Source organism: Dendrobium catenatum, unplaced genomic scaffold (assembly GCF_001605985.2).
Source record: "Dendrobium catenatum unplaced genomic scaffold, ASM160598v2 fragScaff_scaffold_231, whole genome shotgun sequence".
NCBI lineage: Eukaryota > Viridiplantae > Streptophyta > Magnoliopsida > Asparagales > Orchidaceae > Dendrobium > Dendrobium catenatum.
In genome coordinates, this window is record NW_021318693.1 from 3,189,470 (window position 1) to 3,215,688 (window position 26,219).

The window sequence follows — 26,219 nt, forward strand, 5'->3', positions numbered from 1 at the left end:
TAAGCACCAAGCAATTTGTACTCAATAAAGAACGTATTTGTTATAGAAATTAAGATTATGAATGGTTTGAATGTTTATTTGAGATTTTTCACCAAGTAATTTTGAAAATACAATAATTTTTTACTGCTCAGAAATTTATTTTGATGTCTAAATATAATAATTTAGTTTAACTAAAGTTTCAAACATTATTTTATGTAATATTTGATAATTGGGTTAAATTAGGAAAATATGAAATTCTTCTCAGTATGATTTTTATTGTCTACCGTTAGAACATTTTGTTAGTTTTTGAATTAACCTTAATTATCCTTTATTTACTCCAATACATTAAAAATAAATGTATTTATGTGATTGGATTGAGTAATAGTTGGTTGTTATTACTTTTATAGTAATGTGATAATAATATGTGTAAAAGACAAATAAAGACTGGTTGACTAGCTCGTTGATTGGAGACTGATTAACCTGTACATGATTGTGAGCCAACGAACTTTTCTTTAAATATTGTGATTTGGTATTATCCTCTACTGATTAACGTGATACACTGATTGCATTACAGGAAAATCACCTATAACAGGCAGAATTTTAGACTGATTTCTGACAAATTTTCTGGCGGCTTACTGACGGATAAAGATGGAATATTTCTAATAAATTTTTAGGAAGATTTTTCGGTGGATTTACGATGGCTTTCTAGCGAATTTGTTTTCGATGATTTTTTGGGTGAATTTTCTAATGGATTTTAATTATTTTTGAAAAAGATGATATATTTGTAAATTTATTAATTAATAATTTTATAGTATATTTTAAATCATTATTAATTAAATAACTTTAATATAACTTTAAATAATTACAACTTAGTAGTTAAAGTAATATATAATTAGTTTAATTATTTATTAAAAACTTTAGCTTATTATTCTATTAATAACTATTAATGTGGCCCCATGCGGGCTGGGCGCGAGTGAAAGCTACGCGCGGTTGGAGGCAGTGCGGGCTAGGCGATGGCCCGGGCGCACTACAATGGGCTGGCACAGTCAGAGGCAACGCGGAAGGCCCCGTTCAGGCTGGGCGCAGGCAGAAGCAACAGGCCAGGTGGAAGCAATACACAGGTGGGACCGGGCGCACCTACGGGTGGGGGCAGTAGACTAGGGTCGGGAATATTAATTTTCTAAAATTATTTCGTTATTCCAGCTGAGTTTTTCTGCTGGACAGACATTGAAAAACTTTTACAATGAAATAATTCTGCATGAAAAACTTTCCGACATATTTTTTTTAACAAAAAAAATTTTTGACGCTCGATTTACCATTGAAATCATTTTCACTGGAAATCCACCGAAAATTTTTGAAATCAGCCAAAAAATTCATAATCTTTCATAAAAAATCCACCAAAAATACACAATTTTCCTATAGTGTTGAGAGTTATAAGGAGATGACTAATGTGCCGATGGATAAAGAGTGACGACTTTATTTACTGAGCCAAAGATTTACTGATATTAATACAATACTAAAAAAACACCGCAATAACTAGAATTCTTACTTGTTTAATATAACTACTAAAATGAATGTTATTGTGGCATTGTTCATATTGCTGTATGAATTTATTATTAATACTATTATTGATTTATTGATATAAAAAGCATGTTATATATATTGAGCATGTGTTATACATGATATACTGAGTATGTGATTAAAATACTGATTTAATACTGATATAGAATAATTAAATAGTATGTGTACTTTCATATATGATTATACTACATTGATTTGATTTCAACAGTCACTAAGAAATATTTTTCATTACCGTCGGACGTTTTGGTGGAAATTTTACATTGGTAAAACTGGCGGGTTTATCTACAAAAAATCCACTAGTAACTTAAAGACAAAATGTCTGACATAATTTCTACCGCAGAAACACTGGTACATATTTCGCCAGCTTTTTACCAATATTTTAAAGGTTTCTAGTGCATATTCCACCGGTAATTACCATCAAATTGTCGGCAAATATTATGTCAACTTACTTAAACTCGATGAAATGTTGCCGGTGTATTATCCGTCGGTAACATAACCAACATATAATCCGATGAAAAGACGCTGGTACATGCTATATTTTGACTCATTCACCGTTAGACTTCTCATTTTTATCCCGACCAAACAATGATCACTTTATTTCCCTCTCTTGTGCACAAGAGCTGCCCGGACCAAACCCTCTTCACTCGGCGTTCGAGAGCTGCCCCGACATCGAGTATTTATTTCCCTCTTTTTGCTTGTGTCCGAGAGCTGCCCCGACCGAACCGATGAGCATTTCTTTCCTAGCGTCTGAGAACTACCCCGGCCAAACCCTTGTTGACATTCACCAAAAGCTGCCTCAAATGCCACTGGTAAGAGAAGGTATTATCTCAGTACCTTGAGTTTGGATGTTCTCACTAGACATTTGCAAGAGAAGGTATCTTGGTGTGTGCCTTTTAGTTTAGGTATTAATATTCTCACTAGACATTTTCAAGATAATGGATCTTAGTGTATGCTTTTGCTTTTGTAATGGATGTTCTCACTAGACATTTGTAAGAGAATTTATCTTTGTGTATGCTTTTAATTTGTTTTTATTATGGATGTTCTTACTAGACATTTGAAAGAAAATGTATCTTGGTGTTTGCTCTTGGCTGTACTTATGGATGTTCTCACTAGATATTTGCAAGAGAATATTATACCTTGGTGTATGCTTTTTGCTAATGATATTGTTCTTGTAATTGATAATAGTAGAGAGGGAGAGAGAGTTGAAGGTAAACTTTAATTATGTTGGTCTACCTTAAAGTCTAAAGGTTTTCACATAAATAGAACTAAAATTTAATATATGGAGTTTATTTTTAGTATTAATAGAGTTAGTTGAGGGATTGTGACTTTGGGCAATGAAGTCATTAATAAAAGCATACATTTTTAGTATCTTTGATCTATTTATAATTATGAAATAGATGGGGGTATTATTTATAGAATTCTAGTTGGATGGTGGAAGTAGAAGAATGTATTGGGCGTTGTTGTGTGGACATAGAGGAATGCATTGGGCATACTTGATTATAGACAGGATACTATAGACAGGATACAAAAATAGCGTATATGTGACATGGTTGGAGTAGCTTCAGTGGAAGATAAGATTAGAGAGAGTCGCCTTGGATGGTTTGGTCACACTCAGGTGCAGTTGCAACAAACTGAAATGTTAGAGGAAATGTGAAAGATGAGAGAGCAATTAAGTGGGCATAATACAACATCAGCAGATGAGGATACTGAAGCAGAGCAGATGTTTATTTTAATGTTGTGGACACATGTTATTATGTATTTTTGGACATGTTTACTTATTTGTTTTATGGACATATGCACTTCTTTATTGTTAGATATTTGTTGATGATATTATTCTTATTTTTGTTATTGAATATATGTTTTTTTGATATTCTTGATTAGAGCTAGATGTTTGAATGTATATAGAATTGCATTTTTTTTCTATACAGGTTTGTGGAAATCAGAAGGCAGGTGGTTATTTTTTTGTATATGTTATAGGTTTTTGGTGGATTATTTGCCAAAAACACCGCCAGCAACACGATATGACGAAACTAAATTGTTGTTTCCTGCATACATTTGCGATGAAATATCTAGTGATATATGAACTGGTAATTTCTACCGATAATTGTGTGACGATCGAGGGCGGCGAATTATCCTACAATTATTTCGGCGTATAATATCCGTTAGAAATATCGACAGAAGAAACACCCAAAATAACCACCTTAAAAGACGATGGTTTCTCAAATTTTGTGCTGGAAAATTGCCAAAAAATTTTGTGGCGGAAATCTTAAGCTGGTATAGATTTGTCAACACGCGAATTATTGTCAGAATAGTTTTCGCCGGTATTTCATCAGAAATAAGAACTTTTCGGTGGATTTCTTGTGTTACTAGCGAATTTGTTCGTCGATAACAGTGCATTTTTTGTAGTGAGTCTTTACTGATGTTTTGATTCAATGCTTTATCTGATTTATGTACTGATTAGTATTATGGATACAATGATTATTTTATAAATTTGACACTCATATTTATTTATTATTTTACTGACTTTAGTACCATAGTGTTTTACTGTTTATAAATTTTACTACTATTGCATATGAATTTTACTATTTCTATATTGATTCAAAGATTATATGAATAGTACTGCTATGATTTGATCCCTGATATGCATATTACTCCTTTACCATGTATTGCATTTAGTAACAGGTTTTAGTAACTTATCAGATTTTTTAACTTATTATATGTGATTAAATGATTTCAACTTAGGGTAGATGATCAAGAGCGTGAGACTAAACAAGATTCTTCAAATTTTGGTCTTTTTGTTTTAGTTATTCTTTTGTACTCAGAAAGATTAGTTATGACATGATTAGATAGATCCCGAGTATAGTAAATGATTTTTTGGAATAAATAGATATGTGCATATTGATATTTTGAATTATAGAATATGTTGTTTATTATTGATAGATGATATTAGATGGCTCTGGTTATTGTTCATTAAAAGATTAAAAAAATAATTCTTACAAATTAGATTTTAGGGCATCACACTCTCTGGCACACTTCACATACTCATCCTAAATCTTTTCCCATCTTCTAAATATTTATTTTTCTTTTTATTGTTATATCTCCTGATCATTTCATCACATGATCTCTTCATGCTCACCCATATCATTATCACAACTTTACATCGCTCTGCCCTAGCCATTTTGCTCTGCCCTAGCTCTCAGGGTGATTTCATGGTGATCTCGCTTCTCTTCTTCAGTGCTTCTGATTCATTTCTTCAAGCGTTTTTGGCTAGTGTTGTTCTGCTTCCCTTGTGGTAACTTCGTTCCTCTTCTGGTTGTGTCCTTGTCTCATGTTTTTTCATATCTTTCGTTCCTTCTTTGGTTTTTGTCGTGGTGATTTGTGGTTTTGTTGGTGGTTGGGGGGGGGGGGGTGGTCGGAAAATTTGTAATGTGTCGACCCAATCTGGATGTGATCCGTAAATTCTTTCTAGCTCTTAAGCTTTCTGCCTTATTTAATGTGGGTTTATTAGATCCTCGTCACATTGCCATACAACTTACTAATGATTTGCATTATAGTCGTATTTTCTCACGTCGATCGTATTATATCCATGGGTGTCAAATGAGGTTGCTTAAAACATGGATTTTGATGTGAGGGAGGAATCTCCTATTGCCCAGTGTGGATCTCTTTTCCTAACCATCAATTACATTTTTTTAATACTCATATTCTATTTGGTCTTTCTTCTGTGTTCGATAGACCCTTACAAACCGATCAAGCTACTGCATTTTTATCTAGACCTTCTGTGGCAAGGGTTTTAGTTGAGCTTGATGTGTCGAAAAAGCATCCTCATGAAATAGGGCTGGGATCAGAATTGAAGGTTTATTTTCAAAAAGTTGAGATTGAAAATCTTCATATCTTTTGCTCACACTATAGAATGCATGGACACGGGATTAATGAATGTTTTCGTTTACACCCTAATCTCTATAAGGAGAAAGCCCCATCTACTTCTAATGTTTCTCTGGGAGGGGAGGATAAAATTTTAGCACAAAAAGAGTTATGTGTTGGTTTTTGTTCTGGCTCTAAGGAAACGTTGGTTCATAATATTGAGCAAGTGGTTGAGGTTCTTCCTTCTAATGACTTGGTTGATAATAATTTAGAGCAAAGGCAGGATAGTAATGCTTCTCTTATTAATGCGCTTGATTGTCATAAGATTTCTAATGTTCCTATTACTAATGAGAATGTTATAGTGGTTCATAATGATCTTGTTTCATCTTCTAATTTAGCTCCTAATTCTTCCCAACTGCGCATTCAGGATGATGTTCCCTCTAACAAGAGTCCTTCTCCCTTAGAACATGAAATGTGGCAAAATGCTATGCCTGTGGATAGTACGGGTAATCTTGAAGTGGTGATTGATCTTGGTGATATTAACTCTTCCAAGGTTAATCATAGTATGGAGGCATCCAAGGTTAATGAGCCTACGGTTGTAAGCTCGGTTTCTTCTTTTTAAGCTTTGAACCCTCCTCTTGAGGGCTTTATGAATAATTTTTCTATTGTTGAGGATGGTTTTCTTTTTATGGAAGGTGATATGCCTCACCCGGAGAGGTCTGTTAGAACTTTAAATGACAGTAAGACTTTTTTGGCTGACCATTACCATTGTGATGCTTACACTTACATGGAGGTGGACATTTTGGCTAAATGTTATGCTAGAGAAGATCATGATTTGAGCTTTTCTAAGGGTCATGGTAAGAGAGGTAGAAAACCTAAAAATTTTGTTTTGTCTCCTAGAAATACCAGTTCTCATACTTTTCATTAATTTTGTTTTTTATGTTTAATTCAATCATTTGGAATGTGCGGGGTATTAGTTTCCCTTCATCTAAACTTTTAGAGTTAAATATTTATGTCATATTTATAACATCTATATTCTTGTGTTACTTGAACCTCTTATTTCTGTTGAGAAATTACGTAGTATTGCTAACTTTCTGCGTTTTAAATCTGCTATTACTAATATTTCCAACAAAATTTGGGTCTTTTGGAAGGATTTTATTAGAATTGATATTATTGGGGATTTTACTCAAGTTCTACATTATAATATTGAAAGTTCTAATTTTCAGTGTTGTGCGTCTTTTGTTTATGTTGCTTCTTCTCGTTTTACAAGAAGGATTTTATGGAGCAAATATGTCAGTTTCATAATATTTGCAACCTTCAGTGGATTGTGGGTGGTAATTTTAATAATATATCTAATCCGTCTGAATCGCATGGGGGGCTCTCTCGCTATTTATCAATCCATGAAGGATTTTAATGGTATGATTACGGAATGCAATCTTATTGATATTGGTTTTTCTGACAATAATTTTACTTGGCATTGTGGCCATTTGTTGCAAAGGTTGGATAGAGTTCTCTTTAATGATGGTTGGCTTAATGCTTTTCAATTGACCAAGGTTGAGCATCTTAGTCATACTCTTTCTGATCATTCTCCTATTCTTATTAATATTAAGAATGATTCTAGGGCCTCTTCTTCCCAGTTTAGATTTCAGAATATGTGGCAGCTTCATTCCACTTTTCTTGATGTTGTTAAGAATAATTGGCAGTCTCCTCTTTTCCCTGATGATTCTATTTTGGGTATGTATAGATTGTGGCTTAAACTTAAAACGTTAAAACTTGTTTTGAAGTGGTGGAATCACAATGTCTTTAAAAATTCGTTTTCTAACATTTTATCTGCTGAAGCTAGAGTTAACTCCTTTGAAAATCTTTGTGAGTTGGACTCTTCTGAGGTTAATTTTACTTTGCTCAAAGAGGCCAAAGTGGAGCTTTGTAAGCTTCAAGCTCAAGAAGAGGTTTTTTGGAAAGCGGCTGCTAAGCACTTGGTGGAAGGTGATAATAACACTAAATACTTTCATTCTTTGGTTAAGAAGAGGTGTTCTACTAATTTTATTTATAAAATTTCTCGTGAGGATGGATCCATGGCTGAGGATAATGAGGAGATTTCTAACCTTGCTGTTAACTATTTTCAAAGTCATCTTAATAAGTCTTCTAATCCTGCTAGTCTTCCTAATCATTCTTTTATTTCTCAATTGGTTTCGGTTGAGGACAATGCTACGTTAACTAAATCTCCATCTCTTGAGGAGGTTAAAGACATTTTATTTGGTATGCATGCTAATTTTGTTGCTAGTCCGGATGGTTACACTACTAAATTCTTACAGAGCACTTGGCCTATTATTTATCATGATTTGTTTTTTACTGTGACTGATTTTTTTAATGGTTCTACTATTCCTAAATTCTTCTCGTCTACTTCTATTATTCTTATTCCCAAGAATAATTCAATTAATTCCTGGAATGATTTTAGACCTATTAGTTTGTGTACTGTTTTTTATAAATTAATTTCTAAAATTCTTATGAATCATTTAATTGTTCTTTTGTCTGGACTTATATCTCCTTTTTAGATGAGTTTTTTCAAAGGTAGAGCTAACTTAGATAAGATCCTGTTGGCGTAGGAATTTTGTAATGACTTAGATATTAAGTGTCGTGGTGGTAACATGATTATGAAACTTGATATTTCCAAGGCTTACGACAATATTAATTGGAAGTTTATTTATCATATTTTGAGCTTATTTTGTTTTGATCTTTCTTTTATCAATCTCATTAAATCCTGTATTGAAAGTCCTTACTATTCTATTTTAGTGAATGGTAAGTGCCATGATTTTTTCAGAGCTTCCCATGGGCTATGACAGGGGGATCCTATTTCTCCTGCTCTTTTCATTATTACGGCGGATTACCTTTTTAGGGCTATTGTGGAAACTTTTAAAACTTGTTCTAGTCTTTACTTTCATACCTTAGGTGGTATCCAAATCTCCCATCTCTGTTTTGCGGACGATTTCATTATTTTCTCTAACGCTAGTATTAATATGGTTGCCAAGATCATGGACTTGTTTGAGCACTTTTGAATCGGTTAGTGGTTTGGCTTTCAATAAACTTAAGAGTTGCTTTATTATTGGTAAGAATGTCCCCTCTGCTCGTGCTAGGGATATTAGAACTCTTACTGGTTTTACCCAAGGTGCTTTGCCCCTTAAATATTTGGGCATTCCTTTGTATAAGGGTAGAAAGAGGCCTTCTATCTTCGATGATTTAATTTCTGTTGTTCAGAACAGATTGTCTTCTTGGGATTCTAACTTTTTAAGTTTTGGTGGTCGCCTAACTCTTATTAAAAGTGTGCTCTGTTCGATTCCGATTTACTATTTTCAAACTCTTTTTTCTACGAAAAATGTTTGTCAGAGAGTTGATAGGATCCTCAATAATTTTTTTTGAAAAGGCTCCAGTAATAACTTTAAGATTCATTGGTCTTCTTGGAGTAAATGTTGCGGGTCTATGCAAGAGGGGGCTTTGGGTTGTAAGTCGATGTTGGATTTGACTTTGGACTTCTCTTGCAAGCTTTAGTTTAAGCTCAGAAAAAATGACAGCCTTTGGGCCAATTTCATGATGGTTAAATATTGTGGGAGGAAACACCCGACTTTATGTGGATTTACTAGAGGTCACTCTAAAGTTTGGCATCGTCTTTTCTCGGTTAAATGGAAGGTTGAGCCTTATTTGGCTTGGGGGCTTGGTTATGGAACCATTTTATTTTGGCAAGATCGTTGGATTAATGGTCAGTCCATTGACTCCTTGTTAAATACTATCTCTAATGCTAATGTGAAAGTTAACCATTTTCTTTCTAATCATGGTTGGGATTTAGAGAAACTTTCTTGTGTGCTGCTTGATTGCATTATTCATCTTATTTTAAAGATCCCTTTAAACATTTCTTCCAAGGATGTGTTACTTTTTTCTCTTTCTAAAGATGTCACTTTTTTTGTTAAAGAAGCATGGCATTCCATTAGAGTTAAAAAGGCTCCTTCTAAGTTTTTTAATTTGATTTGGCACAAGTCTATCCTCTCTACGATTTCTATTTTTGTTTGGAGGTTTCTTCATAAGCTCATTCCTACTAACGAGAATCTAAGGAAAAGAGGTTTTATTTTCCCCTCTAAATGTCAATGTTGTTTTCATGTTGAGAATATGCATCATGTCTTCATTTCTGGCCCTGTTGTTGTTAAGGTTTGGATTTATTTTGAGGAGATTTTTCACTTTAATTTTTTCTCTACGAATTCCTCTTTATACTTTCCTTTTGAATGTTGGCTGGTTAATGCTAAGGGGCATATCCGTAACATTTTTCCTTGTCTGATTCTTTGGTTTCTCTGGTTGGAAAGAAATGATTCTCATTTTAACGGTGTGCTGATGGATTACAAGAGAATTATTCAAAAAATTAAAGATAAAATGGTTGCTCTTTTTCTGTCCAGTTACTTTCTTTCAAGAACTTTAAGAATGCTTATTTTATCTGTCATAACTTTGGTATTAATCTAGTGGTTGATAATTCATTTAAGATCACTAGATGCACCTCATGGATGAAACCTTCTTCTAATTTTGTCAAGCTGAATGTTGCTAGTGCTATATTGGGTAATACTTTTGCCTTTGGTGGTGTTTTAAGGGATTATAATGGCTTTTAGCTCTGGGGTTTTGTTGGGCTCGTGGTTTCAGGTGATAACAATCTTCCTAACTTTGTTGGTGTGTTTCATGGCTTACAGTTTTATATTTATCTTAATTTGATTAATGTTGTGTTGGAAGCTGATTTTGATTTTAAGGTCCTAAAGAGTTTGGGTGACTATAATTGCTCTTCTGGTCTCTTTTACACTTTGAGGGACATTAGAGCTTCCCTTAACTTGGTGAATTGCTATTTTTCCAATATTCTGGTTGAGGCTAACGCGTGTGCTTATGGTTTGGGCAATATTGGTTGCAATTTTAATAGTATTAATGAGTTTGCTTTTAATCAGATCCCTCTTTTCATTAAGGGTCTTCTTAGAATGGATCAACTTGGGTTGCATTATGTTAATGATTAAGATATTTTTCTCTTCTCTATTATGGTTCTCCTTGTGCGATTTTCTTCAGTTTGGCCTTGTGCCTGGCTTATTTTTGGCTGCTTTTGCGGGTTGTGTTGGTGTGGGGGTCTTTTTGATGGTTTCTCTCTATTTGATGTTGGTTGGTTTGTTTCTTTGCAGCTAGTGGTGGCCGGGGTGTGGGGTTGCTACCTGGGTCTCAGATCGGACATTCAAAATATTAAAGAAATTTTTTGGCCCACAGTCGCATTTTCCCTTAATCGAGCATCCCGATAAGATAAATCCAACGAGCCCAAGATCGCCAAATTCTGACATCATTAAGGCCTTTAAATGACTGACAAACTGTGCATGGTCAAGGGATTCAATATCTGCCATCCATCCAACCACTCCCCATTTACCCTTGATCTCTCACCTATTTACGGGTCATGCCACTTCATAAATCTATAAATAAACCCCTCATTTCTCTTGAAAGAGAACCGAAGCAAGAAGAGACGAAGGAAGAAGAGAAGGAAGAGAAGGATGAAGCTCCGCCTTGACCACCACCGGACTTCCGCCGGACCACCACTTGAGGCCCTCACCTACATCAGACCACCACCTGACGTCGCAATCAGTCGGACCACGCCTAACGTCATTGCTCCGTTGGACCACCACTAGAGGCCCTCACCTCCGCCGGACCACCACCTGATCTCGTTGTTCCATTGGACCACTGCCTGACGCAGTTGCTCCGCTGAACCACCACTTGAGGCCCTCACCTCGGCCAGCACCACCTGATGTCGTTGCTTCGCTGAACCACCACTTGAGGCCCTCACCTCCGCCAGACCACCTGAGGCCCGGACTTCTGCTGGGCCACCACTTGAAGCCCAGAGTTTTACCAGAGTATCACCTTACTACAATGGTCTTTCAGACCCTGGTCTCCTGCCAACTGCAATCTTTCGAATTCCTTTCTCCTTCCAACTATGGTCCTTTTGACCTGCATCACCTACTATGGTCCTTCTGACCTTCATCACTAGACAACGGTCTTTTCGGCCTCCATCCTATCGACTATAGTCATGCCGACCAAACAAACATGTTTATAATGTAACTTTCACCATGTAATGCGCTATATATGATGTACATTTGTGACACCATGCCAAGGCCTTCTCCTAAGGAAGGGCCTCATTTGTAATCGACAGCAAATACTAGTGGATTCATTCAAATTGGGCCAGGCCCCGTTGTTTTTCCCCTTTTCAGGGGTTTTCCACATAAAAACTCTAGTGTCTCTTATGAATGCTACACCATCTCAGTTATTTGATTGTGTGCTGGATCTTCGTACAATTCTAAGACATTAAACTATATATTTCTCTACCACCGCAAATACTCCAGAACACAACAATAATGTTTTAGACATTCAAAATATTAAAGAAATTTTTTTCGTCCACAGTCGCATTTGAGGTTGCAGCCAAAGTTGCCCCCAATCCAAATCTGCTTCCCATGAAATTGATACAGCAATAGCTGATGCATTAAGAGATAGAACAATGCATAAGATTGCCCTCAATATTGAAGAACTTCCTTTGAACCTAATAATAAATAATGGCTAAGGGACTATCTTGCTCCAATCATGCGAAGGATGTGACGAGAATGACCTTTCAAGGTTATAGCAAAGGTTGCCCTTCTACCAGAAATCAGGTCTCACAGACCGTGCAAAACTATTGTGTGCTAGAAAATTTGAGTCGGTAGAGTGTATATTTTGTGTCTTAACATTGTACAAAGATTCAATATGAATAGGTAAAAGTAGTAGAACTAGAGAATTTCTTATATGAAAAATCTGGAAAAGAAAAAAATCATGGGGCCTAACCCAATTGCAAAATTCACTAGATATTACCTGATACAAAGATCTTCCCTTCTTTGTTCTTGAAGAAGAAGGAGCGTACATCAAATCAAGTTTGACAGATAATACCCAATAATAATATTTGATTTTCTGCATAGGGATTATAAATATCCACATATGGGCTTTTATACCCAATAGCAGGGTTAAATCTTGTGGATACTTTGGAGATGATGGAGATTTTGATGTAGAACCTTAGTGAGGATGGTGGTTGCCGGTGGCGGCGATCGCTGAAAAATACTAAAGAACTCTCCCTTGTTCTCTCCTTTCGTCATGTGAAGAATAAATGCCTATTTATAGTTTTTTGGGAGTGACATACTCTTGGACAAAGTAGGAGCGCTTTATCAAATGGTCCGTATTAATTCCTTCAATCATAGAGCTTTTGTCAAGCATTTAAATATCTCAATGATGACATAATTAAGTGATATTGGGCTCGTTCGATTTATCTTATTGAGCCGCTAGATTTGATTATAAGCATGTTAAATTTAAAGATTATTTGGTTACCCAATTAATATTTTAAAGCTTTTAAATATTCTTTAGTACCTTGGTTTGAGCCCATGTGGACTCGGATTAGGACAATTTTGGTGTCATTGAATTCGTCTTATCGAGACGTTCAGTTTGACTATAAAGTTGCTGAATTCAGAGTTTGGATGGTCCCAAATTTAATTTTAAAAATTCAATTTAAATATTCGTTGAGATTAGCACTTGATCAAGGTGATTTTTTTATGACATATCAATTCTAATATATAACAAAAACAAACTATGTAATAAAATGAATCATCACTAAATCAAAAAAAGATTTTCTCATAACAGATTTATCTATACATTGGTATAATGGATTGGTGAAAAGGTCACATTCCACAACGCATAATTCTATAGAAAACTCACAAAAAATATCAGTACTAGACAACTCTTCATATGCTCTTTAAGATGAACTTTTATTTGGTCCGGTGCAAGGACCTAGAGGAAGGTTCGGTTTTGCCTAAAAAAGTGCAAATACCGAGTTTTTTGAAAAAATACCGAGTTTTTCAAAAAACTCGGTATTTGCACTTTTTGACCTATTTTTGCCTAAAACCAAACCTTCCTCTACATCCAGTGAAAGGACCTAATAATTGCTCCTTTAAGAGCAATCATATCATGGTGCAAGGCCACTTAAGAAATTTCTATAAGTATATTCCCTCGTCATTATTATTTCCAAAACTTTAATATTTTACCTTTTCAACTTTAATGAATGTCATAATTATTAGTACATATGCTACACTAAATAATTCATTTTCATTATTAAAGTCTTCACAAGGGCTTAATAATTCTCTTCCATTACAAAGGTCTTCAAAAGGACTAAATTTTATGATCAATTTTTTTGTTTTTTTTTTAATAATAAAAATCCACTCACGCACGTGATTATTAATTTTAGTTTTAATTAAGGGAAGGGTTTTAGGAGGCAAATTAAACTGTGGTAGAGGAATTCTTCTAACTCTCCTTATTTTGATACTATTTAAGCCAAATCAATATAGTGTGTATATATATTTATATATATATGGGTGTCAATATATGACCCAACTCAAATATGTGTGTTAATATATGACGCAACCTAAAAATTTCATGTTCAGATCAACCCATTTAATAAACAGGTCAAGTTTTTGTTTAATTTTGCTACCAATTTTAATATTTGGTCAGCCCGCCAACTTAAAATCAACCCGTATTTGACATGTCTCAATTTGGCCTCCAGAAATCTAAGCTGTTGATCTATTAATAAGGTGCGGCTCGACTGTATGGTAAAAAAAACAACTTGCTAAATCTGAAATCCCTCGCACTACTTTGCTTCCTTCTTTTGCACTTTCTATATATACATTTCAACATTCAAAAAGCCATATTAAAATCATTTTCTAATATAGTAGGTTTCAGGGTCAGATTTTGGTTCAATATTTTGACTCATTTATTAAACGGGACATGTTCGAATCACATGAATTCAAAGTGGAATAATTTCATGCCAAACTCAAACTCCACCCAATAACCTATTTTGACACCCTTATATATATATATATATATAGTAGCATACATAGTGTCAATAAATGTTATTGTATTGTGATGTAATGCTCTGATTTGATGGATACCATATGAGCCATTATGAAAAAAAGGTCTTAAGAAATAATTTGATTTGATTACACATTATTAAAGTATTAATATTATTATATGCCAATAATTTACGTACAATATTAAGTTTTTATTTGAAGCTCTTTTATTAGATGATGTTTGCATTATGATAAAAAAATATTGTGGACATTGAAGAATATGTTACTGAATATTTGTATAAATGAAATTAAAGCACATGTTTAATTACAATAATGGGAGGGGTGTCCCAACCACTTTTTGAAGGAGTTTCTCTATTGATTAAACACATGTGTAACACCATTGATTGAAGGGGTCGGGCCGGTCGGTCATGCATGATTGAATATTTAATGGATGCCAATTTGATAGATCTTGATCATCACATACTTCTTCAATGCTGTTGGTGGAAAACCATACAATGATGTAAGTCCAAACCTCCATTCAATCAATATGTTTTATCTTAACGTAATGAATCTTCATGTTGTGTTGATTACTTTTGTTTTCTTTAGGGGTTGTAGTTGATCCGTGGTGTTCCAGTCGGTTTATCATTTTATATGTGTCTCAAGGCCGTATTTGTCTAGTTCTTATGTTTTGGTGATATACTTTATGGGTTCTGTCTTTCTATCGTATGGTGAGCCTTTTTCTCGTTGTTTTTGTGCAGTTTTTTTTTTTTTTTTGCAGGGATCAGGTCTCGTTTAGGCTATGACTCTTCTTGATCTCTCCTTTTGGGTGATAGATCCTGGCCTCCCTAGTTCTAAGTTTCTCTTGTTCAATTTTTATAATTAGATGAGATCCTCGGCTCTTTAGATTTTTCTTCTCTTTTTTTTGTTGTAGCTCCCTGAAGCGTAGCGAGCTGTAGATCCCTGCTAGGGACTTGTACTCTTATTTTAAATTAATGCAAAGGCCCGACCAATGGTGGGTCCCCCCTCCCTTAAAAAAAATCTAATTAGAAATTCATTTTATAATCATTTAAAATCTCAAAGAATATAATAAAAGGAGGGATTTAATGATCTTCAATGCCATTCTCTTAAAAGTAAATGAGAAGGTTAAAAAATTAAATTAATTTAACAAAAAGAAAAAGATAATGATAAATAGCTGTAGTTTCTCACCTGCCTTTTAATCGAACAAATCCACTAAGTATTAGTTGAAAAACTTGAAAGAACGACATGAAATATCATCAAAGACTGAAAGAGTTATATATTCATTCTTCAAAATAATTTATGTCCAAACAGAATAAATCTATTTAAAATGCCTGGCACTTTTCTTATCCCAATTAGCTAGCCGGTGGCAAAGCTTGTCTCATTCTCAGTCTTTATTCTACTGATGCACTGATTGACAGGGAATTCTATGAAGGATTAATTAATTTAGTTTTTAATTAGTTATCTAAATAAAGGACGTGCGGCATCCAACTTGATCTACCGAATAAAATAATCAAGAAAAAAATAATAGTAAAATCTACAGACATTCCTGTTAGGGCTCCACACGAGAAACTGTACAGCAATATTATAAGCTCTTTATTCCCAACCAGCCTGACATATGGGATATTGTATATGGAAGAATATATATACACCTACTTCCCACTGGCATTTGCAGTTTTATTTAAAGGTTTTGTTCCTTTCTCTGATGGGTCCCCTCTTATTTCACACACAGTACTCCATTAGATGATTGGCTGAATTATTTTGTGCGGACGCTAAATGTCGTCCAGAGTTCAATGAAAATGTGACACTCACCTCCTATTCGGTACCGCGGCTCGGTACGTACTACTAGGTACCGAGCTCGGTACTGCTCAGTACTGAATGACATGGCTGCACCTCACTCGCCTCTGGACGATAAGCTGTCCGGTGTCCACACAGAATAATCTCTCATTAAATTGGGAACAACACAAGAACTATAAACAATATATATATATAGTACTTAGTATATTCACAAATAGAGTGCTTTATTCATTGGGCTAGCTCGTAAATCAATCAATACTACTTCCAAATTAATATTTCAATAGAGAGTTATTTTGAAACGTATGGTGCTCTGCTATGATTTTCTCCACTGTTGTTGCCTTCCATCTCCCCTATTCTTCCTACACCATTCAGCTCTCGATCCGATTGCGATATCCTCAGAAACTCTCTCGCACGTGTCAGGGAAGTCTTTCTTAACCTTCTCATGGTGTTCTCTTCTTTTTTTAATTAAAACTCACATAGGGGCCTACACTTTAATTTAAAAAGGATGTTACAAGTTCTTAATGAATCATAAGCTCTCTAAAAATATAATATTTGAAGTAAAACCTTGAGCAAATAATTCAATCTAATACAAAAAACAAAAAAAACAAAAAAGGGGCCACCAAAAAAGCAAAAGAACCTCAGCAAACAACTATCCTAGATCACCTACAGCCTAGAATAAGAGACCAAGAAGCCACCAATCATCAAAACCTGCATAAAATCTAGAAAAAAACCGAGAAGACAAAAATAAAAATAAATGGCCAAGAGAAGGAGACACCAACAAAACACATCAGCACCAAATCAACCAAGAATAACCAAAGCACGAACAGAAAAAGACCATAACCCACAACACCACGAGCCACCCAAGACTAAGCACCAAAAGAAAAACCCATGGACCAAGACAACCAAGGCCCCCAACAGCACCATAAGGAATAAACAGCCACAACCAAAATCCCATAAGACAACGAATAGAAGAGAGGAACAAGCAGCAACAACACAAAGACCGGCTCAAAAAAAATTTGACTTTCTTTTTTTTATTCTTCTTTCTAGAACTCATAGAGAAACCAGCTTTATCAATTTTCATCACACCAAAATTAAAATCCTCTTAAAACACTTTTGAACAGACAACATAAATATCCCCATTACAATGGATATTACCTGAGAATTCTTCCATCCAATCGAACTAACCAAGTTAATACATGCATCATGCATGGGAGAAACTAACAAATCAATAATCGGGACACTACTAGAAACATCCATGTATTCAATAGGTAAATCATAATTCAAAATAGGACTAGAATTAGAGACCACTATTTTACCCACAACATCAAAACCTTCATTTGACACTTTCAAATCAACAGATCGAGAGGAAGAAATTAAATGAGTACTAGAGCTATCAAAATTAATAGAAATATTATTCATTTTCTCTCCATCAGTATCCAAATTCTCTAAAGTATTAGCATTAGAGGGATTAAGCAACGGAAAACCAACATTGTTGTTAACACAGACATCTTTAGAAGGAACAATGTTAGGGTAAACCAAAGAAAGTAAATGCACATTATCAAATGCTACGATATGATCATTCAAAAGCACCTTAACAGAATCCTCTGCAAGAAAAGAAACAATATCCATTTCCATATCATTTAAATCTAGAATCCTAGCCTCCACAATAGGGGAAATATTTGTTTCTAGTTCATTTAAAGCCCGAACCACAGACTCCAAAATAGGGTTAGGGGCATAACCAACATTTGGCTCAATAAAAATTCCAGCCTTCCTCAATTGAGGATGCAATTTAACACATTCAGAGTTTCGATGGCCCATAACTATATAGTGAGAACAAAAACTAGGAAAACCTTCCAAAACAATCTTTTGAATATACTTAAAATTTTTAGGACCAAGCCAAGCAGAATCAGGATAGGACTTAGTAATGCCAATCTCTGCCAAAATACGAGCAATAGATGACCTAAAAACCACAACAATGGCATTATCTATATGAAGCATATGACTGAAAATAGATCCCAAACCAAATAGAATGTGGGAGAAAATAGATGGGGGTTAAAGTTTTGGAAATGAGATTCAGACAGGGATGATCAAAGACTCTTCTGATAAATCAAGAAAAGGAGTCCATTTTATTAACTTCATAAATAACCATTAAACAAAGTAAGATCTATGCGCAAAAATCCTACCATAGTCAAGATTATTAGAAAACATAATCAGAATATACTTTGATCCAAAATAGTGATAAAAAACTCACCAGACAATTTGAGATTAGAAAAAAAAAATCTAATCAAATCTAACATTGGCCTTTAGAGAAAAATTTTCTCAACTAAAGCATAATCAAAAGGCTTAGAAAGATGAAAAACTTCTTCCCCAAAGATCCATAACATTGGCAAACTCCTAAGAGTAGAAACTTTAAGATCTAGAATGACCACTGAAGCATCAGATCCAGATAAAACATCTTTGAATAATTTAGAACAATTTTTACAAGTAAGAAAGCCAGGTTCGCTTCGCTTAAAGATGAAGGACATTAAAAAAACCATGCACAAATAACATGAAAAATGAAAGAAATGAAGAAAGAAATGAAAACTAGAGAAAATTGACAAAAAAACCCAGGAAAGAACCTAAAATTTTGAGGCTAGGGTGAAGCCCTAGCCCAGCAACAGTGGAGCATTACAATAAAAACAAGAAGGTAACTTCCCTGAGTAGATCAAAGGATCAGAAGCCAAAAATAGAAGTGATGATCATCTTCTATATGATGCCCCGACCCGATCTGTACGGGAGACATCACTGACCCGATGAATGAAGGACGTTGTGAAGGAACCCTGATAATCTCAAATAAATTATTACGCAACATTTATTGTTCATTGGAATTACATTGAGTTTTATCTGGATCTGATGCTTCGGTGGTAGCTTATGGTGTTCTCTTTCTTTGATTTCCTTGCAACATGTTAGGGTTTATCTTTTATAGAAGGCTTTTTTACCTATGGTTTCCCCTCCAACATGTAGTCATAGTATGCTTTTTGAATCAAGATTTCATGACAATAAAAACAAATCTTGCACTTTCAAAGATGTACTTTATGGTTCCTTTTACTCTACCCCTTTCCGGATCTGAAAGTTACCGCTCACTATGGGCTGATGACTGTGTTGTGGATTTCAGAGCAAGAGGTTGAGGCTTTAGCTGACCATTTTCAGTTTGCTTTAGTTGGTAAATTTACATTCTATAATCCTAAAATTGATTTAATTCATAGTTTCTTCTTCAATCTCAAGCTCTTTGGAAAATTTTTGGTCACCCTCCTTGACCCCTGCCATGTTCTTATCAAATTGTTCAACGAATTGAATTACAACTATGTATTCATGTATAAATCCTATTATGTTTGTAATTATTATATGAAACTCATCAAGTGGTCCCCTTTGTTTATATCTCTTTTGAATCATTGATTATTCTGATCTGGATATCATTTCCTAAGCTTAAGCTACATTTTTTCTCATCTAGGATCTTGTATGGTTTGGATTATCTTTTTGGACATCCATTACAAATTTATAATGTGACTATCATTGGTTCCATGCTCTCTATTTCTATGGTTCTTATGGACCATGTTATTCTAAATAGTATGAAAATAGCATTTGGTTTAGCCTTGAAAAGTTTGGCTATGTTCAAAAAGTTCTCATGGATGATCTCCCTATATGCTATGATCATTGCAAAACTTTGGGTCATTACAAGAGTGAATGCTATCTTCTTCACCCACATTTGAGTAAAAAATCAAGCACTTATAAATAAGACTTGTGGAAAATGATTTTAAACATGCATCATATCCTCCTTCTACAAATGAGGGAAATTTGTTTGTCTCTGACTTGTTCCTAGAAATTTATACTGATTCTATTGTTGATGTTCCTGTCCCCTCTATTCCTACCAATGAATCTTTAGTTAATGCTGAGATGTTTGATCTTAACATGGTTGATTTAGTTAACCCTTTCCCAAACAAAAAAGTTGATCATTTCATTTTCAGGCATAATGTGGAGGGTTCTATTGTGATCCTTTCGGAGCAATGTCTCTAATTTAGTCCTGGTTATTACCATCCCCATATCCTCACTATTTATTGATGACCATTTGAATAATATGGATTGAATATTCTAAGGAGGTATAGATTCTGTTAGGCATCATATGATCATTCTGATGGGTTTAATCTCTCTGTCCACTCTATTTCTAATTGAGGAGTGATAATTTTTGTTGATGATGATGTATACCAAAAGGAAATTTAGAATTTTTATGATCTTAGTTTAATTAATGTTTTGAAGGATGATTTTACTTTGGATACTTCTAAGAAAAAAGTAAGAATATGAAGAAAATGCAACATATCTTACCTAATAATACTAAGATAACAACATCTAATGCTTATGGTAGGAAAGCTTCTCATATTTAGTATAATTATTTGGAATGTTAGGGTGTGCGTAAGCTATATAGTCATTTTAGTATTTGTAGTTCATGAAGAATTCATAAAATCTCTTTCTTAGCTCTTCTTAAGCATATGGTTGATTCTTCCAAATTATTTACTTGTAAAAAATAGTCGGGCTTTGATTCTTCATTTGATAATTCAAATGAAAAAATTTGGATTTTTTGGAAAAAGAATATCAACTTATCCATTATTAATGATTTTGATCAAGTTTTATATTGCAATTTTTCTATTTATAATACTTTTATGATGGGTTCCATTGCATATGATAGTTGCTTTAAAGTTGGTATAATCCCTTTTACGGTAGAAATTGGTTGATTTTAACAGTTGCTAAAAAAGTCCATAGTTTGTGAGAAGTGATTTTAACATCACCTCAGATTTTTCTGAATAACTTGGAGGTGTTCCTCCTAATTTATCTGTAATAGATTATTTTGATAATACTATATATTTTGGAGTGTGTTTTATCTGACATTGGATTTCTTTTGTTCTATCTTTACTTGATCAAATAAAAGAGTGTGGGAAAGATTAGATTGAATTTTATTCATTAAAGAATGGTTTTCTTACTTTCCTATTTTATCTATGTAGCATCTTAGTAGAACTGTCTCTGGTTATGTCCCTTTGCTCTTTAAAACTCCGCATAATAATTCTAGAGGCTTTAAGCTCCTAAACTTTTTAAGGTTGTGAAAGATAACTGGCTAGCTCATATACATTATTATGAGTGAATAATGAAATGATTCATTTTTCTTTAAAAATAAAGTGTGTTAACTAGATTCTTAGATTGTGGAATAATAATATTTTCAGCATCTTTGGGAATATTCTTAAAACTGAATAAGAGGTTATTCATCATGAAACCTTATTTTCTTTTAATAGTTCTGTTTTCTTATGAAATTATCAGTGTAATGCCAAATCTAATCTCATTGATATTCAACATATGGAGGAAGAATTTTGGTGGCAAAAGGATGGCTCTAAGTAATTTTTGCAGGGTAATAGAAATACAAATATTTTCATAATGTTATCAATTCTAAAATTTTGTTAATAAAATTAAATTAGATTATAGTGTTTGGTGTGAAGATCAAGAAATAAATTGTGATTCAGCTATTTATCATTTTCTTAAAACCCTTAGTTGTGTCAACGATGTTAGGGCCATTTCTCATCCTCAAATTATCCCTTCTCTTATTAATCCAATGGAAATTTCTAACCTCTCTAAAATCCTTGATAAGCCTGAGATTTTTACATCTCTAATAGATATGAACAAGGATTCAATGGCAATTCCTGATGGTTGTATTATTACTTTCTTTCAAAAGTACTAGCTTATCATTGAGGAGTATCTATGCAAAGCAATTGTAATATTTTTAATGGTAATTGCATTCCTAAGTTATTTACATGCACTTATATTATTCATACCTAAAAATGAAAATCTTGATAATTAGAATGATTTTAAATCTATTGGCCTCCACACCACTTTTAACAAGCTAAATTCTAAAATTTAAGTTTCTAGACTGGCGATTATCCTTCCTAAGATTATTTCATTGAGTTAAACAAGGTTTTTGAAAGGTAGAAGCATTTCTGATAATAAGCAAAAAAGTTCCTATGAATTATTTAATTTTCAATCTTAATATCTCTAAAGCATATGATAATATCATCTGGTCTTTCATGTCTAATATATTTCTTCTTTTTGGTTTTGATGATAATTTCATTAGGTTATTTAAGGGAATTATTGAAAATAGTTGATTCTCTATCATTAGAAAGCTGAAGAGAAAATAGATTCCTATTGTTAGAGTTTAGTGGAAGAATAAGACTGAAAGAGAAGCTACTTGGGAAAAAGAGACTTAGATGTGACAGTTGTACTCGGATATGTTTATGTGACCTGAGACCTGAGTGTTGAAATATTGAGGATGATATTTTTCTGAGGATGGGAGAGTTGTGACACCCATCAAGCTTAACATTTATTTCTACCTGTGTTGACCCAATTTGGAAAAGGTAACTTTTGAGTTTTGAATGCATTTGCATGTCTTTAAAAGCATTTTAATGCTTCAAAATGATTATGTGTGGTATAGAAGGAGTCCTAAGTATTTGGTGTGAATTTTAACAAAATCTAAGAAATATCACTAATGGAGTGCATTGATGCAGGGGGTTGGAGTGCCTCGATGTTGTACTCAGCTAAAGTGCCAAATAATGACATTATAGTGTCTATAGTCTCGGGTTTTCAGATTTTGAACTAGCACAATCGCACTAGATTGAAGAATCGTGATGCTAGAACAATATGAACACTTTAAATATATTTTAAAAGAACTATTCCATTCATTTGCTCAATCGAGTCGGCCAAACAGTTAATAGAAAGAGAGCTATTTTGAGAGGGAAAATTGAGATTTTGAGCTGCTTTTGGCTTTTTTTAGTTGTTGGGCCAATTGGGAAAGTTATCTAGATCAAGTTAGGTCACATTATGCATATTTCAGTTTTTAAAAATATGATATTTTTTTTTTATTTTTTTATTAAATTTGTATTTCTTTTATCAAAAAATATAAATAACTTTGTACCAAAAAAACATTCATCGTGTAACTTTTTATATGTTATAGAGATTAATATTATGAATATTTTGAGTATTTTTTAAAATGAATATCGAAAGAGAATCTGAATCATTCGAAAATTAGATATTAGGATTTTTCGGTCATAGATCAACTCGATAAAACTTATCATGGTCGTGTTGGGTTGTGACAGGTCTGGTGTGGGTTCCCTTGACTCTTTCCTCAACACTCATTTACCTCTTCATTGAAGGTTTTTTGGTTCACTAAGGTTGGCAAATGGTGGAAGAATCTTCCCCTTGATTATATTCCTCATAGCATGATGGATCCTTGGCGATATTCCTATGAATAGGGATTGTTGTCCTATCATTGAAAAAATTTGGATCTCTTCCACATCTTTAAATTTCTTTATTTTCACTTGGAGAATTCTAAAAAGCTACATTCTTGTTGACATCTGGTTGAATGAAAAAGGTATTTACTTGGCTTCCAAATGTCAATATTACTATTATATTAAACCTTAAGGCATGTCTTTCTGAATGGTACAATTTCCCTTAGAGTCTGGTATGATCTAGAGATAGTTTTTGGGATAAAAATTATTCCCAATATCAATAATTTCTACTCATTAGTTATCTAGTTTAATAAAAGAACAAAAGGTCACATTCATATTGTTATTCAATTCTACTACTTATATTTATAGAGAACAAAATGTCGCATTCTCTCCCTCCTAGTGGCCACTCCTATGGTGCCTCCATTCTATGCCTACCTTCAATGCCATCGAACATTTCCTCCTTGGAGTTTATTCTAGCGGCTATCCCTATCTTCTTTGGTGTGGCCTTTCATTTGGCCTTTCTTAGGTCGCCATTGGTCCCCTGGGTATTGCTTTTGATCTTACTATAAAGTAATCTTAACATATGTGTTAGGCATTAGGACATAAGGAAACCCATTTGAAATTATTCTAAAATAATATACATCCATTTATCTTAATCTCTCAAAAGGATTAGTTGGCATTGATGCTTTTTAATAATATTGTGGCCAAGTTACTATACCCCTTCCACCTATCATTAATTTGTGAATTCTTGGAGGAATGGATTTCTCTATAATTAATCAAGAAATATTTGAAAATTTTGATCTCAAAGTCGGTTATATATTCCATTATGAATCTAAAAATTCTTCTATTGAATTTTGAAAGGATAAAATATTCTTATAGGGGTTTTTTTATTTGGGTTATTAAATATTGCTCCTACTAGAATTTTTTTCCTTGACTTAGAATACATTTATTTGATCCCTTGATTTTCTAAACAATAACATCATTATTTGAAAATCAGTTGTACATAATTATTCTTAATTTAATTATCTAGAAGACATCCATTACTAGTGCACTGATTAAGTTTCATGTTGTTTAGTACTTTCATATTTCCCTATCTTGATTGATTTTAAAAAGTGTGGATAAGACTAAATTTTGGTAATAAAGTAGTTTCCTAAGTTATGTAACCATTATAAAATTTTTAGGTATGAAATCCCCTTATATAGACATGCTAGAAAAAAAGGATAACATTATATGATGGAGGTGGAGTCATCCTGTGAGGTGGATAAATAGGATTTAGAGTCCTTGAAGAATAGGAAACTTACCTACTATTTAGGCATACTACGAGACCGAGTGTAGTAGCCTTGAATCCTAAATCTAGGTTGGGTTTAGTGCTCTACACAACACTAAGACACATGTCCTAACTAATGCAGTGCAAAGATCTAGACTTACCCCAGCCTGAATTGGGGAGCCAGCTAACCACATAGACGCTTTAAAACCATGTTGTCAAGTCAATTATGAAAGATGGGTGGGTGTGTGGGTCTCCGAAAGGATTCCGCTCACGTGTGGTTCGAATGCAAAGCGTACGATCACACTATCCCGTAGGACAAAATGGTCGTAGGCCTTTACAATCGACACAAGCAGGCCGATGGAAGAGCAGATGGAGTTATAGATATGCAATTAAAATTTTAATTAGTTAGTTGCTAATGCAATGCATGAAGGTTGAAACTTCTAAATCAGATATGCATTGGATTTTAAAAACAGCTTATAAAAAATAATTTTTAGAAAAGACTGAGCCTACCTAGGTCCGGCACCTCATCCTCATAGACCAGATTATCCGAACTCTACCCGCAGGCGAGGAAGTGTCTCATAGTAAGAGAGAAGAAGAAATACAGTAATATGCATGCGACCCCGGATGATTCTGGCAGTTTCCTAGATTCTTTAGATTTTTATGTTATTTATATCTTTAATTTTTAAATATTAGTTATGAATAGAAAAGTTTTATAATCCTTAGAAAGCTTAACAAAATCCAGGCTAAAATAAAAGCGGCATGCACATCGCCAACAAACTAGAAAAAATAGGCAACCCTAGAGATACACAATATAAGTAAAACACATCAAAATGAATAAACTAATTAATAAATATTAATAGGCCAATTGCCCTTTAATTATGAACCAAGGTCTGCATAAAAGTAAAGTGGCCGGGCACCACTGCCAACAACCAGGATTTTTAAGCCTATGACTAACGCAAATAATAACTTTTAGTGGGATATTAGGTCTTCAGTCTTCTTTGGACTCCTTGGAACTCTCCTCCTTAGACTCCTTGGAACTCTCCTCCTTGGGCTCCTTGGATCCATCGTGGCTTGAATATCCAAACGAAGAGACAATTTCCCCCTGTAGAGAGTATTGCCTTTTCTCTTTGGATATTTAAAGCCATCCAAACTAGATCTTCTAAATGGAAGAAGACTCTCCCCTTTGAGAATGCCTTCTTCTTTTGGAATTTGAGTTGGATAAGAATATTTCAACTCAGAATTGTTTTCACAACTCTCACCAATATTATAATTAATTACATTAAATGAAAACAGAAAAAAATTCTAAACTTCCTGCAAGGTTATCCTAGTAAAAATCACAAGTAATTTATATATATATAAAATGAAAAGTACACATTACAACCATGCTTGGCCATGCTCTTAATTATTGAGGAATAATATAGCTTCTGGAGCACGTGTATTAGTTATTGATAATTATTTCAGCCCTCATTTATTTAGGGGAGCTTAATAAAGTCTAAAGCACCTAATAAGACA